This window comes from Paramormyrops kingsleyae, chromosome 19, assembly GCF_048594095.1.
Source record: "Paramormyrops kingsleyae isolate MSU_618 chromosome 19, PKINGS_0.4, whole genome shotgun sequence".
NCBI lineage: Eukaryota > Metazoa > Chordata > Actinopteri > Osteoglossiformes > Mormyridae > Paramormyrops > Paramormyrops kingsleyae.
In genome coordinates this window covers 28,444,178-28,462,550 of record NC_132815.1, presented here as the reverse complement: position 1 = coordinate 28,462,550, position 18,373 = coordinate 28,444,178, and the positions used below count along the sequence as shown (strand labels likewise).

At 39.3% G+C, this 18,373-nt stretch overlaps 1 protein-coding gene across 4 annotated transcripts in view; it reads left to right on the top strand.

Annotated features, from left to right (window-relative positions):
* LOC111861011 (signal-induced proliferation-associated 1-like protein 1) overlaps positions 1–18,373 on the top strand; it is a 139,723-nt gene that overhangs the window by 31,425 nt on the left and 89,925 nt on the right. For 2 of the 4 annotated variants that reach the window (XM_072702695.1, XM_023845265.2), the window contains exon 2: positions 3,178–3,247. The exons of 1 other annotated variant lie outside the window; for it this stretch is intronic. The gene's annotated coding sequence lies outside the window, so the exon portion shown is untranslated. The remainder of the gene's footprint in view (positions 1–3,177; positions 3,248–18,373) is intronic. One more of the 4 variants, XM_072702694.1, reaches the window with a different exon arrangement.

The following is an 18,373-nucleotide window of genomic DNA, read 5'->3' as shown; positions in this document are numbered from 1 at the left end:
ACTCTGGCGGAGTTACTTATTCTTGAAAACTGTCATTTAATTGTTTACTTGGTGGAGTTTTTGGCAATAAGCCAGGGCAGGATCAGCCAGTGGTGGCTTTGCGCATGCGCGATTCATTTGCAGTCTGGATGTGAAAGGGTGAACAACTCCTGCTCTGACTGCAGCTGGGCGGGGCTGCTGCGCGAGGACTGTCCGCCTGTGAATGCTTTGGGACGGGAGGGGAGCCCACGGCAGCACCCGCTGCTCGGTGCTTCCACATCAGAGTCTCCAAAAGTCTCCAATAACACTAGAAAAAGTCACTAGATTTGTCACTAGTCGCTTTTTTGAAAACGAGTCGCCAGAGAGGTCTAAAAACTTGCTAAATATAGCAACAAAGTCGCTAAGTTGGCAACACTGTCTGGGCAGAGTAACGCAATAGTGATGGCCGATTCGCGAACGAATCGTTCATTTTAACTCGTTTTTTTAGTGAACGGGTCGAACCCTTTGGTAAGTCTGAACAAATCGATTTTTTTTTAATTTTTAAAACTTCATCTTTGGCTATTCAACATCCAAAAGAATCCCCCCACGATTTCGGATTTATTTTTCATATTCCGTCTGTACTTGTCTTATCACTTTTACATTCATTCTTTTGTTCATCACTTTTGCGTTCGTAGACTTCCTTCTGGTGCCGAGAACACCTGAACGGCCAAGTACCTGGTCATAGTGAGACACGGTTGCTGTATAAGTGAAGGGAGATACGGTCTCTAACTCGGTGACTCCAAAAAACCAGAGAACCTGTTCGATGAACGAATCGAATTTACAGTTTTCGGACACTCGGTGACTTGGTGAATCGATCCCAAGAGCCCTCTCGGCGTTCACTGCGGAAATGCAGTTATGCTGTTAAAAGGAATAAAATAAACGCAACTGTTCATCATTTATCACAACAGTAAGCGCCATCTTTCAGTCAAATAACGTAACCTTGAGACACCGTTCGATTTATTATCCGATCCCATGATTCGTTGAGTTAAAGAGTCAGGCGCAAAAAAAAGACGAAAAAATGAGTTTAGATTTTAGAATCGATTCATTACAACGGACAGTTCGAAAGAATCGAATCAGTTAATTGAGTCGAACTTCCCATAATTATAGCGCAACTCTCACACATGCTGCAGTGTTTGAGAAAGCTGCCTGCTCCGCCCCCCACACACAGAATGAAACTTTCCGATACAAGAAAAAAATAGAACTGATAGCATCGGGCTGATACGGTAATAATTAAAATGTTAACGATTAAAATAATGTCTGTGGGCCCACCAACAAGCGCACAAAACTAACTCTGTCAGAAAAAATGATCCTTATCCTTACCTGTAAGCTACAGTTGGTTGAAGGCTCATTATCATACGCCAGTTCCTGACAGTGTAATTCGCGGTCTCTTTCAATAGCGCTCGCATTTCTTTTAAAGCAACATTTCATAGCAAACCAGTTAAATAAATAGATCTTTGAAAGATCAGAATTTAAACCTTACCGTTTTCTCCCAGGTCTCTTACAAAACTTCTGGCTGGGGTCCACAAGGCAGCATGGGTCACATGTTCCACAGCAACAATAACAATGGGCTGCCCACAGACGTGCCTGTCTGTAAATCGGTGTACTACACTCGGATATCGGCCGATGCCGATACATAAAAAAATTTCAAATATCGGCCCGATATATCGGCCGGCCGATATATCGGCTGACCTTTACTGTCTGACCCTGATCACACTCTGGCTGGCACAGTGGTTTTTCCCATCACAATGATTGTGACTAAACAGAATTTGGTAAAACTTTACTTTAAGCTCTCATCTATAATGCACTTTTGATACCTTCATAATGCATTATTACGGTCAGTATAAGAATTAAGGAAGCATGTTGGCCTTTATATAAATATTTATAGTCATGTTTATAATGCTTTATGAATGCATTATAATGTGTTACTATGGTGTTCATAGAAAGTGTTACCCAGATTTTTTTCTCAATCTGATATATAGATCCAATATATAGTAACGGAAACTGAAAAATTCTGAAAATCTGTAAACGGGACCCACCTGCCAGTAAAGACACATAGAATGTTTTTCATGATTATGGGAATAGATTACAGTTCATGCTCTATTATCATAATGTGCTTATGGATTATAACCACATTTATATTACCATGTCATTTGTATACATTTGCACTGATAAACAGATGACATTGACTCGCATTGTATTCCATTATATTAGCTTCCAAGAAAACTGTTCTGACTGTATAAAAACTGTGTTACGAAATGTGTTTAGCTGGTTACTAAATCGCTACTGGAATCTTGTTAAAAGATGTCGTGTGTTTGTGCTTGTTATTCTTAATCTTGGTGTGAATGCTTGTCATTCCAACTGGCGTGCATATTCGTTACACCATCTGCACATGTCCAAGGCTTTACTGCTTTGCCTCATCAGTGTCTGCGATCATCTCTTCTAAAACTCACCTTGCCAGCTGATTATGCTGTGTTAATGTTTTATAAATCGTAAATTGTTTTTTGATAAGACCGGTATGTTGAATTTGTTGCAGTTATACTTTAAAAGTAGAGTCTTAAGGTGAAGCAAACATATGGGCAAGTCATGATCAGTCACTGTCAAAATGAGTATCGAAATGTTATCTCACAGTATATTTGTGAAGTTGTGTATACCACTTTCACATTGATATGAATATGAATAATATTCATTATGTAGAATCTGGATTTGCATTGTTCCTGATAAAAGTATACATCAGACTTCTGTTCTGTGTAAAAGAACTACTTCCATTAGTAAACACAGTATGTCCTGTTTCGATAAAGATTTTGGTAACGGCTCAATTAGCTAAGTAACTCAGTCACTACTCAAGTTAAAATCATGAGCAAATATAGAAACGGCATGAAATACATGAACCATTATGATTGATTAATGACGAATGAACATGGGATCAATACGTAGCTAGCAGTTAGTTTCTGGTTAATTAAGAGTAAACTACTACATTATTTGTGCCCCCTGTTCCCAGGATTCTTATATCTAAAGTGTAATATGTGCATACATTGCAACTTTTCCAGTATGAATCTTCACATTTACCAGGTTAGTTTAGATTAAGTTCAGAGGCTCAATGCACATGCACATGTTTATCTCTACCGATAGTACCAGCAATGCTTTGTTATTCTCTTTCAGAAACTCAGGACCCCCCCCCCACACACACAGAGAACCTCTATAATAGCAGCACATTGTGAGTATAGATGATGTAAGTATTGTAAGTTTTATATAAAATAGACCCTATTATGATGCTTTTTATAATAAATTATTTCAAAGTTTTTTCAAGGGAATGCGTTTTGGGGCCACATGTATTTGAAACTGATGAGATGTGATTCAGTCATTAGAATATCTAAATTTGTAATTTGTAATATTTATGTTGACAGCATTTTTGATTGCCATACTGTTACAGTATTTAAGATATCTGTTTGTTACAGCCCATAAGACAACAAGCTAATAGTAATATTTAGTTTGTATGGTAAAAAGCTTAGAAACCATAATCTATGTAAAGATTTGGAGGGAATAAATAGATTTATTTTTGATTTTGCACATTAAATCCTACAGTTAAGTATGAGAACCAGTCTTACAATAGTGTACAGCAACCTGGACAGGTCTCTGGGAGTGTGAGGATGTGTGTGAGTTTATATGTGAAAGGCGTTCTGTGTGTGTCCGCATGTGTCTTCATGGAAACTCCTAAACAGACATTCTGATGAATTCTAGGCATATGTGTTATTGACTTTTTCAAATAAAAAGAGATAATAAAAAATGCAGTTGCTTTATTTGTGGTTGTTTCATTACATCTTTGTGGCCTTCACACTGCTTTTGTATCGTTAAGCACAATAACCCACACTAAATGTTCTTAGGATGTTTTAGAGCATGATCATGAGCCATGACGTATGCTGTATGTGTCCAGGTTAGGAAGCGTGTGCTTCTGTCAGATGTAGGTCGCATGAATAGATATGTAATGTTTTCCATCATCCACGAGTGTGAAAGGCTGAGGTACCTAATGGCCAAACTCTATTCATAAGGTAGCCAAACAGTTCTGTTCAGTGCTTGGGAAGATGCAGAAGTGCTTATTAATATATGCACTGAATTTCACTCCACTTCTTGCTCTGTATAGATAAATTTCTCACCGTGCAAATAAATCATTATCCTAAATAAAACTGATTTTCATTGTTAGGTTGAAACAATAAAATAGTTGGTATCTGCCAGTTTATTGTCAGATTAACACTTTCATGCTGTAAGTAAATAGTCAGTAATGTGACATACAGTTTTGAAAATTCAGTATATTGTTGAAATAGTACAGAAATACAGAAATAGTTTCTATGAAATGATTTAGGATTGACAGTGGCACTAGAACAGATGGACCATTGCCTCGTATTCCAGTATCAAACTGCTTCGTTGCCACTGATTCTATTGCAGCTGTCTATTTAGTTTATTTGATTTTTGAAAAGGATCATATTGTCATTCTTCAAAAATCAAGTATCTGTTTTGATGCTAACCAACCAGTTGAGTACTCTGTGACTGTCACACATTGTTCTCAACTGGTTGATTGAAACAAAATCTGGTCTGGATTTTTAATCTCTGGTCCTGAAGTACCCACCTCTGATCCTATTTATTTGTTATGTATTTTTTTTTTCATGGTAAGCATTGAATGTACTATAAACATTTAAGCATTTTTGAGAACCACCTGCTTTTAACGTAATATCCCCATATGAAAAGTTTAAGAGGGTCTAAAACAGACATCCATGTATTACAGACAGGGGCTATGGTTGTTTGTATTGTATTGCCTTGTGATTCCTAGCTGATGTATATGGTATGTACTAGTGACTGCAGTGATTAGTCGACATAGTCAATGACGTCGACACTGAAAATGTGTCGACACCAATATTTTAAATCAACGCATCGTTTTTTGAAATTATTATAATAAAATTACGTTTTTGATTTCTAAAAAGCTTCAATTCATTATAACAAAAGTTTTCCTTTAATATCACTGCATAATTATGGGAGTACTTCAAATTATCACGAAATGAAAAGGTGGTTTTATACTGCGCGGTTTCGATGGCATACCACGGCGGTATTAGAGCTATGCAGGAGCAGCTGAAGAGGAAAGGCACAGGTGCTATTCTGGATGATGGACCGCCAGAATAAGCAAAACCAAATAAAGTGTTGTCTATTGAGGTTTATTGGATTTATTAAGGAGAGCTTTTTAGTATTTTTTGTCATTGTAGCTACTAAATACACTCATTACACCAGCCGACATTTAGAAAAATTTGTTAGGTGATTTAACAAAAACAAATGCAAGTTCTACAGTTTTTCATGTAGTTTCAGAATATGGCTTCCAATTTGCTGCCACACGTCTGGTTTTGTCACAATTTACAATTAAAGTTCAACATAAATTATAGCAAATGTTACATGATTAAAGAAACATGTCATCGTGTCTTTGCTGGTCACTTAGCACTGTGAGACTGTTTCTGGTATGATTTTCTTTTGTATGAAGCATCAGGATTTTGTCTGTACATACTCCAACAATAATCAGCCATCATATTTACATTCCAGTGTCCTTGGTATCTTCGCTCCATTTCACTAATATCTTGGTGAAATCTCTCACCTTGCTCCTCACTATACTCACCCAAATTTTCAGGAAAGTAATCCAGGTGCGAGTCTAGGAAATGCATCTTGACACTCATTCTACATCCAAGATCTTGAAAACGACATATCATATCCTTGACGTGAACCTCATAGTCAGATGACTTCTTGTTTCCGAGAAATCCATCAATCACTTTACGGAATCCTTCCCAGGCTTGCCTCTCCACTGTCACCATTTTGGCTGCAAATACACTGTCCATCAGCAACCTTCTTATCTGAGGTCCAACAAATATTCCAGCCTTTAATTTAGCATCACTGATTTCTGGAAACACAATGCATTGTATATGAAAAGAAGTCGAAATCACAGAAAAACCAGACATACTGGAGCAAAAGTAAATATACTAAAAATGTTTGTTATGAAGGGTGTTTAAAAAATGTAATTTGATATTATTCACCAAATTTGATGTCGGCTAGCGTTATTAAAGTTGTCTGCCTGCTACATTAGAATTTCCATTGAATAAGTGTTTGAGAAAATGTTTAGGCTACAATCTGGGCATATTCTGTGTTTATTGACAGTGCCAGTGTGTATGTGTTCGTGCATGTTGGGCTTGGTGGGACCAGTATTATCGTAAACTAAAGTTGAAACAAAAATGAACACTAAATTGAAAAAAAAAATATTTGTGAAACAAAATAAAAATGAAAGCTTTATTTACCAAAAAAATTGATTTTAAACTGCAAAAATTACCGCCACCCACCAAAGTATTTTTACCTTGTTTAACCACAATATCGATCTCCTCTTTTAAAAGGTGTTGTGGTTGCTTTTCCTTTCTTGGCTTCAGTGTTTATTGCTTGATGTGATTTAGCGAAACAGTCCCATGTGGTGTGCTCAGCTAACTGAATTTATACAGATTACTTTTTAGTATCACGATACGCCACTCATACACTCAATATTTCAGGCATAGGCCTACTACTAATGTGCGTATCGTATTGTGGGTGTAAATGAGGTAGGTATAGTGACGAAAAGCCGGTGTCCGTTATTTGAAGCGCTGCAGTGACAAATTTTGTTCTTGTCAAAATAAAATGAGCTTAAATCCATTCATCCATTTTCTGAAACCATCTATCATGTTCAGGGTTGCGGGGTCCGGAGCCTAACCCGGAGGCTACGGGTGCAAGGTAGGGAACATCCCAGGATGGGACGCTAACCCATCGCAGGACATACACACCATTCATTGAATTCAATTGCGTACAATAACTGCAGATCTGGTTTGGTTGTGGCCGTGGTAAGACTGGAACAGTGAAGGCGACACACAAAATAGTGAAGCCACTTTGCGATTTAGGGGGGAAGAGGAGGAACCTTGGTATTATTGGACAGGAGCCAGAATGGGCACTGAGGTCCTGGGAGGTTTACTAAGGAGGCAGGAAAACTGCCAGGTTGACAATGAAATTGACAATGATCATTCCCAATCACATGAAATGACTTTTAATTTGTACAGGACTATAACAAATTTTTTTAAAATTTTTTATAACTGATGTTTTTAGGGAACTGTACAGCAAAGATCTGCTGTATATAAATTTTAGCCTGGGCCAGATATGAACACATCCTTAAAAAACAAGCACAAAAACTAGTGGTTTTAGTGTCTATATTACTTTGGATATATCCAATATTAATTTCTGAAGTTACACTATAGTACTGTTCTCAAATGAATACTCATGCATTTCTGCCACCTTACCATGTACTGTATTATAAATGTTGAATTTAACAGATTTTTTTCCCACATGTCCACAAATGGAGAATGTGAAAAACTGCTGAAGCTGTAAACACATCTGTGTAAATAACACAATCTGCCAAATATTTGGTTAAAAACACAAGCCTCCCTTGAACAATTCAGATGATTTACAATATAATTTATAAAACATTCTAGTTTTGTGAAATGTGTTAGGCTCCATCCATTCAGCCATCCATCATGCTTATCCAGTGCAGATTTGCTGTGTTAATTACATCAGCCTTTTTCATCCAGGTCTGCAGGGACTCCCAGATAGTCCGTGTTTTTGCTCCTTCTCAGCTCCCTACCAAACAGTCCACATTTTTGCTTCCTCCCAGCTCCCAATAGGGTAATTTCCCAGTAATTTACGTAAGGTTGCACAATGTTTTATTACAAAATATTTCATTATTAAAACCATTTTCTCTGTATTTATACTTAAATGCTTCAATATTTTTTGCTTCCATTCTCCAGCAGCTTTTTCCCCTATTGCACATCTCCATTTGGGATGATTTACCCCTTAGCCTTTATACTGCAAATAAACATTTTGTCTCCTATCATGCATGATAATCCCTCTGTCTTGTGCTAATCTAACACTGGAGCTCTTGAGGAATTTAAAATTAAAAGTGGTGTTTTACCTTGAAAAGGAAGTGGTCAGCTGCACTTCTTATGTCTGTGTGCATTATTTTTGTTATGCTTAGCAATGGTTGCATATAGGATAGGGTCCTTCAACATTTACTGAACCATGGACCGCCATGGAAAATAGACCATGATAAACAGAATACAGCCGAAGACCCCACACTATGCCAAAAGCAACAGAAAAAATGTGATTAAAATTTTCAATGTATATTTTTCTGTATTTAGTACTGATGGAACAAATCAGCACCGATCTTCGAATACTTAAAAATTGTATAAGCAGGTGGGTGTGTTTGTGATTAGGTGTTTGTAAAACGTGCATGTGTACAGTAAGCGTACCTGAGTATGTGAATCAGTCAAAGCCTCTCTCACTTCAGTATTTGAACATGTACTTTGTAAAGTCTGTTTTGCATACATATCAGATTCTGAGCTATGGTAAGGTAAATAGTTCAGGCAGGTTATTCAGTGAGTACACAGCAGCTGGTCTGTGGCACACAGATCAATACTTTCACACACGATGGTAGACAGGCCGCCTCCAGTCATTCTCTGGCTGAAGTAGCGAGCAATGTTTATTTCTGAGGTACGTCAATGCAGAAAATCTACTCTTGCACTAGAAAGTGGGTGCAAAAGGCAAACCCGCAGCTGTTCAGGCCAGTTGTGGCAGCTAATCCAAAACTGTAGAGAGCTGGACTTATAACCATGTCAATGTCAAATGTCTGTAGATGGCTCTATCAACTGGACTTTCTTCATAGCTGTCAGGTTTGTCCCTCAGAACTGTACTGTACAAATTGGACCTGAATCTATGTTCTGTCACATCACTAGTATCCTGATTCAGTAAAGTACTTTTCAAACAGTAATTCAGCAGTGTCCAGGTGCTGATGGATAAGGTCTACTCTAAACATTTTCATTGACTTCATCCACTATCACTCATCATTCAAGCACTGAAATGTTTCCATAAGGTATGCAGTCACCCCACTGCCTCATGTTGCTAATGATGCCATCTAAGCTGATATTTGTACTTTGTCCCTGCATTGAGCTGTTCGGCTTCTTTAACTCTCTGAATACATCCATAAGACATTCCAGTTATAAATTCTTAGTCACCAAAACAAGCTTCAGTGTTTTCCGAGTTTTCTGAAATCAAAAAATTATGAACGGCTGACTGCAACTCGAAAACTTGTTTGCTCATGTGAAAGCCACCTGACTTCAAAATGGAGAACTTGTGAGATGATTCCTCCCACATGACTTTGTACAAAGAAGTAAAGAAATGTGTCTCCAGTGCTCTTTCATGCATTTTTTTTTTACCAGTGTCAAGCACAGTATTCCAATTTGGACAGCTATTTGGAGATTCTGTGTAGTTAGCAGTGAGTACAAAGGATATGAGGTGCAATGAGCCTCCTTTGACTGCCAATCCTGGGTTATGCACCTGCATCACCACAGGATTCCACATATTTTGCCCAATGAATATGATGTTTTTAAGTGCACTGAAAATCTCTGAGCCTCTTGTGTGCCTGCTTAATACTTTGCAAAACAAGATCTACTTAATATAGCTGTTGTCCTCAATATAATGCACAAATACAAGAAGCTGCGCCTTTTTAAATATGTCAGTTGATTCACCCAGCTGCATTACTAATCCATATACAGCTTTCATACTTTCAATCATCGGCTGACTCATATGCCTTATGATCCACTTGGACCCATCATCAGCGATTGTAATTGAGCACCCTTGTCCGTCAGCTATCTTGAAGCCCTTTCTGCGGTCTCTGTGATGGTCTTTATGACCACCTTCCTGTGCAGACCTGTGAAATCATGCAGCCCACCTTGACAGGCACACAATGCACCCGTCACTGCCCCCGCTACTCACCTGCCCACTTCCTCTTCCTGTTCCTTTCACACACCTTCTCCATTCCACCTTGCCAGTGAAGCGTCAGCCGTGATGAGGATGGCCACTCGTCCGCATTTCACTTGGACGGTCCGGTTTTACAGCCCTCTGTCCAGACTACTGTTAAGCAACCTCCTTTTAGCCCTCTTGTCTTCCTTTGTCCCTCCCCATACCCGCCCCCCAGCAGCAACTAGCACCACTCTCCCCCACCACTGCAAAAAAATGTGAAACCCCCGCACAAACAGACTACAGCAGCTGAGAAGGGTCATGCTTGCAGTTTTTTGTATGCCATTATCAAGATAACAAGATAATTCTTGACTTCCTTAGTATATGTCTGATGTAACCCCCCTCCTGCTGTCCTTCTTTGGTCACAGGTGTCCACCTTTTTAACAGTCTTCCAGGTGTTCACTCTAGTGCCAACACAATGACCTGTCTTGAATTTCTGACAGCAGGACCACATCTGGCTGAAGTGTTTATGTATTGGATTCATTTGGGCTGGGTTATTAATCCTGCCATCGTGCATCAAGCACCACGTGCCTGCACCGGTCGGCCGCTGCATTGAGACATATATTTCAACCCCTGTATTAGCTTAGTCATATCATCTTGTTTGTTTGACTCATCTGCCGGCCCCTGGAGGATGGGCTCCCCCTTTGGGTCTGGTTCCTCCCAAGGTTTCTTCCTCTTAGGGAGTTTTTCCTTGCCACCGTTGCCTTTGGCTTACTCAATGGGGGGTCCTTACGAGGCAGAAATGTAAAGCGCATTGAGACAATGTAATGTTGTGATAATGCGCTATATAAATAAAATTGAATTGAATTGAATTTGCAGAAACCTGTCTTTGCTGTACAGTTATGACAAACCCACCTGTCATTTGTTGATTGCAACTACAGCTTCTCCCCTGCTTGCTCTCATTGATCCCCTTCCTAATGCCATCTGTTGTTGCCTTCAGTACCCAGTTATGATTAAGTTATAGCACTCTTTTCCCAGTGTCTTCAGGCAACAGCACAATAGACATCCCATCTTGGACTTATCTTGACAAAAGAGGTCCACCTTGACTGAGGAGGATGTTTTGGACAGATTGTATCAGGAAATAGATGTGGAGTGGCTTGACTGAGATCCCTGGTATTGTTCGGAACACCATGCTAGTCCACTAATATTTCCACCAGCTATTGTTTAGTAGAACCATGGCCATTGGCTAAGTTGAGCCACTTGACAGCCTGGTCTCTTATGCGTGTCCACCCATTGGTGCTTGAACCATCCTGGCACACTTGGAATCCCTCCATTCTGTACTGGGGTTTCAGTGTATTGTAGAATCAGACAATGGAATGATTCCAAGTCTTCATGCCCATTTACTAACATGGTGTTGTAGATATGTTTTGCAGCTGGTAACATCAGTTCCTCTCTTAATCTATATGACCTTTTTCAGGCAATGTGAAATCCTATTTAATGTGATGCAATATTTCCAAAAAATGTCTTCTGGCCTTTGAATGTGGAGGAGTTTTCCTTTTAAATGGTTGTGATGGGTACCAAGATGTCCTCTTAATTTTAATGGCGTTATTGATTTGTTCGACAGGGTTATAGAACAGATAATACACGCTGGGTTATGCACGTTTCTCCAGTTGACTCTCTATAAATAAACCCATATTTCAGATACTCCTCTGAATATGTTTGTATTTTTTTTACTCCTAAAGCTACATGTAAAATCATTTTTGCTTCATGCAGCTGTTACTGTGAGTATTGTTTTTTGCTTAACCTTCTTTTTAAAAAAAATTGGTCCATTTTGGGCTCCCTTCCATTAGCTAGCTAGCAAAAGATTAGTGCAGGTGCAACATTAGCTTTATTATCCCCACTGTGTATGAGGATTAACTTGCTTGTTGCAGGAAAAAATAACAGAAAAAAACAAAGGCATGATTTTGTAAATAACTAAGAGCATACACCGATCAGCTGAAACATTACAACAACTGACAGGTGAAGGAAATAACACTTCTTGTGTCATGGTACATGTAATGGTTGCCATTATATACTGGGCAAGTGAGTTCTTGAAGTTGATGTGTTGGAAGCAGGAAAAATGGGCAAGCTGAAAAAGTTCATTCTATTTATGACAGAAAAGTTTCAGAACACACAATACACCGCAGCTTGCTGCATGGCTGCAGACCAGTCAGAGTGCCCATACTGACCCCAGTCCACCGCTGAAAGCCCCTACAGTGGGAATGTGAGTGTCAGAACTGAACCATGGAACAATGGAAGAAGGTAATCTGGTCTGAGGAGTCACATTATCTGTTACATCATGTGGATAGCTGGGTGTGTGTGGGTCATTTACCTGGGGAAAAGATGGCACCTGGATGTACTGTGAGAAGGCGACAAGCTAGTGGAGGCACTATAATGCTCTGGCCAATGTTCTACTGGGAAAACTTAGGCCCTGCTATTCATGTGGATGTTACTTTGAGACGTACCACTACCTAAACATTGTTGCCGATCAAGTACACTCCTTCATGGAAACAGAATAGAATAGGACATATCTTTATTGCCATTGTAGATACAACGAAATTTGAATGCCCAACTTCTACTGCAAAAAAAAAAAAAATTCCCCAATGGCAGTGGCCTCTTTTAGTGGGATAAGTACCGTGCCACACTGTAAACATTGTTCAGGAATGGTTTGAGTAGCATGAAAAAGTTCAAGGTTTTGACTTGACTGCTTTGGTGGCACAAGGGGGACCTACACAGCATTAGGCAGGTGGTTTCATTGTTATGACTGTCTGATGTATATACAGTATTTGGTGGATAATTATGGTACAGACCAAGATTTTATTTCAACCAACCAGTGCATAAAGAGTATTTGTTTAGCTTGCAATGAACATGGTGGTGCAGGTATGAAACGATGGATAATTATGCTACATTAAGGGATTTTAAATAGTGTTTTGTAGAGAACAACAAATACAAGAAATGGGGTTAGTATCATGATTGTATGGTGGCTAATAACACGTTTTGTAAAACACAGAAGACTATATTATTCCCCTCGTATCCGCAGGTGATATGCTCCAAGACTTACCACGGATAGCCGAAATCACAAATAACGAACCATTCATGGACCCCCTATATACCATGATTTTCATGTACATACATATGGTAATTGATAAATTAGACACAATAAGACATTAGTAATATTAAATACAATAATAATAAAGTACATGTTACATTATTATATAGCACTGTACAGTACTGTACTCTCAAATTAAAAGGATGCTGACATCTTAAATCTAAGGAGATAGAGCAATGAAAAAATATTATATATCAAAGGATGACGAAGCAATGAAAATTATGCTTTTTATACCCATCAAAGGACGAAGGAACAATGAAAAATCATACTGCTACACATTTTGCTATTTGTTTTCTGACCAAGGTAAACTGAATAACTGAAACCGCAGTTACTGAAATCACAGATTCTGGGGGACTGCTGTATGAAAACTGCATTTTGTGCTGAACACAATGTTTTTTGAACCCCCCCCCCCCCAGCAATAGGGTCATAGAGTCTCGGCTGAAGACCTTTGGTCTGAAGGATGATTCTTGTGTCCTCCTGGTTTTGTCTGTAGGCTTCTGAACCCTGAGATGTGTAATTGCGTGGGGCTGCCCTGGGTTGATGAATAGTTTGAGTGGCCTGCGATGAGCTGATTCGGGAGAACATGTAATCTTTGTGTCACATTAGGAGGAAAAGTAATCTGGAGATGGGCTCATCTGGCATGTGCCATTGTGTTACTGTGCGTGGGCGAGGATGTGTGGGCTGCATGCATTCAGACTTTAAAGTTGAAATCGGTGTTAAAAAGCTTTTACCAAAAAAATCAACTAAATGGCAAATGCCTGGCTGGGATCAGTCCAAAGTCTCCTTTCGGCACATGCAATTGGAGACCTTATGAGAAACATTTTTTAAATGCAGTATTGGGGTTGGGAATTAAAATTATGAAGTAAAAATTATAGTAATGTGAATATTATCTAGTCTCTGTTGCAAAATTTTTGCCTGTAATCTTCCGTTAACTAATATATACCTAATATTAATATGCTTCTAATACACATAGGAAAATATTTCATATAATACCATTGCTAATACCAATATATTGCATACTGTAGGTACTGCAGATTTGGTACATTAAAATCAGTTTACTATAAAATGCTCTTCTTAATATGATTATCCTATAGCTTGCACATATAGATTTTCACAATCACAATTAAAATTACATTATGAATTTCATTATGAATTACCTCTCGTTTAGAAGGACTTTATATTGATGTTTATTTTCTCTAAAGAAACTACTAATGCAAATTGGTGTTTCAAGTATTTGGGGGTGGGCAAGGCACCAGAGAATGCGGTACAGATTTGTGCTTACTCGACTTGTGAAACTCTCACATTTTTCATGCCATTCCCTCCTCTCCACGCTTAGTGACTGTTGAGGTCCTGGGTTCTCCAACATGGTTTTGCACATGTTTAGTTTTCCTCTTTATTTTCAAGACTCAAAATTCAATTCAAGATTCATCATGGTCATCTCATTATATGAGAATACACATGTGCAATAATTTATGTACCACACATGGTTATCATGAAATGACATTTCTGTGGGGCCACTGTGCAATTCAGGAAGATAAGTCAAAAAATGGGGGACAGCATGGTGGTGCAGCGGTTAGCACTGCTGCCTCATGGCTACCCAGGTCCTTTCTATGTGGAGTTTGCACACTCTCCCTGTGTTCATGTGGGTTTTCACCGTGGGCTCCAGTTTCAGACCAAAGGCATGCAGAGTAAGCTGATTGGCATGTCTAAATTGGCCCTGTAGTTGTGTGAGCAAGCACCCTGTAGTGTGGGTTGGTTCCTGCCTGCACCTATTGTTCCCAGGATAGGCTCCAGCCCCCCCACAACTCCAGTGGGGATTAAGAGGCTTGGATAATGGATGATATATGTACAGCTCCAGAAACAATTAAGAGACCATTTTATATATTTTAATATAGATCTGCATTTTAAAATCCTGATTTAATCCTTGTTCTGTCGACTGAATGCTACACTGAGCAGCCTGTTGCTTCCAGATTCAAAATTTCTAAGATAGCAGTACACACACTCCTCTACTTACAAATGAGACATGTAAGTCGTTATTCAACATAATTTTAATGGTATACACAAGTACAAAGAACTAGGATGCTGGGAGTACACACGCTACGCTGCTGCGCGGCGGGAGTAGCAGCCAGAAGTCATACTACCAAGAATTTGCATGCAGAAAAAAAAAATGTTGCGGACAGGAAACGGAAGCCCAAAGAACACAATTTGGACTTACAGTCCTCTTCGTTTGTATATCTGAAAGTTCGTAAGTAGAGGAGCGTCTGTACATAAGAATAAGGTGAAGCAGAAGACACTGGAAATGACCAGAAACCAGCCAGGTAGAGGGCACAAGTGATTTTCTAATGCCAGAGATGAGCATTAACTTATCCGACAATTTCTCATGAAGCAGAGGATGACATCAAGTGACCTTCAAAAGGAATGGGAAGCATTAAGTGCAGGTGTGAAGTGCACTGCTAGGATAGTTTGTATCAGGCTCTTGCTCATAAGCAGGACTGAAAACCCATAAAGCAAGGAACATAAGAACATAAGAAATTTACAAACGAGAGGAGGCCATTCGGCCCATCAAGCTCGTTTGGGGAGAACTTAGCTAATAGCTCAGAGTTGTTAAAATCTTATCTAGCTCTGATTTAAAGGAACCCATGGTTTTAGCTTCCACTACAATAGCAGGAAGACTATTCCATACTCTGACTACACGCTGTGTAAAGAAGTGCTTCCTCAAATTTGTTTTAAAATGTTCTCTCGCTAATTTCCACTTATGGCCACGAGTTCTAGTATTTAGACTAATATTGAAATAGTCATTTGGCTGAACAGCATCCAGACCCGTTAGAATCTTATAGACCTGAATCATATCCCCCCTTAGTCTCCTTTGCTCAAGGCTGAACAGATTCAGTTCCGCTAACCTCTCCTCGTAAGACATTCCTCTAAGACCAGGAATCATTCTCGTAGCTCTTCGTTGCACCTTTTCTAAGGCAGCAATGTCCTTCTTGAGGTATGGTGACCAAACCTGCACACAGTATTCTAGGTGGGGTCTTACCAAGGAATTATATAAGTGTAACATCACCTCCCTTGACTTAAACTCCACACATCTAGAGATATAACCCAACATTCTGTTCGCCTTTTTTATTGCTTCCCCACATTGGCGAGAGTGGGACATGGAAGCATCAACATACATACCGAGATCTTTCTCGTAATCAGCTACCTTTATTTCAGTGGAACCCATAAAATATCTGTACTTTATATTTCTGCTCCCTGCATGGATTACCTTACATTTATCTGTGTTAAATTTCATCTGCCAAGTATCAGCCCATTCGCTAATTAAATCCAGATCCCGTTGAAGCCTCTCTGCTGCTAGATTAGTATCTGCTACCCCGCCCACCTTAGTGTTGTCTGCAAATTTAACCAGTTTACTGTATGTATTCGTGTCAATATCATTAATGTAAATTAGGAACAATAGTGGTCCTAAAATTGAACCCTGTGGTACCCCACTATAAACGAAGGCCCACTGTGACATAGTGCCTCTAATAACTACTCGCTGCTTCCTATCAGTTAGCCAGTTTTTGATCCAAGCTGCCACAGTTCCTAAAATTCCTGCAGCTTTAAGCTTTAACAAGAGCCGTTTGTGGGGGACAACATCAAAGGCTTTCTGGAAATCTAAGTAAATCACATCATAGGCCTTTTTGTGATCAATTTCACTAAGGAAGAAACCCTTCATTGATGAGAAACTGGGAATAACCAGGTTATGATAGATAGATAGAAAGAAAGAAAGAAAACTGCAATCTGGTTATTCCCAGTTTCTCATCAATGAAAATCAGACACACACAATTCACAATTCAGACACACCCCCATAAATTGAGATATGACTGAAACAAAAAAAAAAAATTGTGCTGCAGTCTCTTAAACATACATGTCTGGGAAAAATTCAAACTAGGGAAAACATCGACTTTATTCACACCTCTGACAACAAATGTGGTCTGCGGCTGCCTAGCTCCTTACTCAGCAGGGCTCCGTGCCGTGTGTCGTGACACATTACTCCTGCAATCATCATTAAAATGATCCGTCATTTGTGCCACAGTAGCTCTTCTGTTGGTTTGTACCACAAAGGATAGTCTTCATTCACATCTCACATTAATGAGTCCTGGCCACCCAAAACCCTGTTAGTGGTTTTTCCCTCCTCAGACCACTCTCAGTAGGTACTCACCACGACTGTCCGTGAGCACCCCAAAAGCCTTACCGTTTTGGAGATGCTCTGATCCACTCATCCAACCATAATAATGTGGCCCTTGTCAAAGTCACTCAGATCTTTATCCCTGCTTATTTATTCTGCAGTCAACATCACCTACTAGTACTGAATGTTATCTTACCGTCTAATATCCCAGACTTTGGCATGCACATTTTCACTAGATACAACCCTGTTTCCAAAGACATTTGAAGGCTGTGTAAAATGTAAATAAAACAGATTGCAATGATCTGCAAATCACATAAACTCATTTAATGAGAAATAAGATAATATATCAAATGTTGAAACTGAGAAAATTTGTTTTATGACAAATACAGTTGTGCTCAGAGGTTTACATACACTCATCAGGGGCATGAATGTCGTATTAATTTTGGGCTTTTAATGATTTATTTGAATCCAGGATGGAATGATTATACAACATACATCTTCAAGGATGATGTACTTAGGTTTGAAAGCCTTACCTTCACTCCTCCAAACATACCCCTCATTATTATGGCCAGATAGCTCAATCTTTGTCTTGTCTGACCATAACATTTTTCTCCAGAAGGCATCTGGCTTGTCCATGTGGGCGGCTGCAGATTTCAGTTGAGCTTGAAGGTGTCGATTTTGTAGCAGGGCTTCTTTCTTGGTCAGTACCCTCTCAGTCTATGGCGATGTTAATTCTCACTTCACTGTGGACAGTGACACTGGTGTTCCAGCAGTTTCCAGTTCATGGCAGCCTTGAGCCTTGGTGGTTCCTAGATTGTTCCTGAACATCCTAACCAATTTCCTTTCATCTGAGGGAAACAGTTTGAATTTTCTTTCAGACCTTGGCACAGTGGTGACATGTCCAAGTAACTTGTACTTACATACAATTGTTTGAACAGATCTTGGAATCTGCAGTTGTTTAGAAACGGATCCAAAAGATTTTCCCAACAATTTTCCTTCTTAGATCTTCACTGAGTTCCTTGGACTTCCTCATCGTTCTGAGTATTGGTGAATCCAATGAGTGCTGTCAAAGAAATCCTTTTTATGGTGGCAAAGAGAAACTACCAGCTGTAGTAAATCATGATCACTAGCGAGAAGTCAACAGGCCTTGCTCTTGTCAAGTTAAGATATTCTAGAACCTTTAGCACCACTTATTAAAAGATGAACATACATAG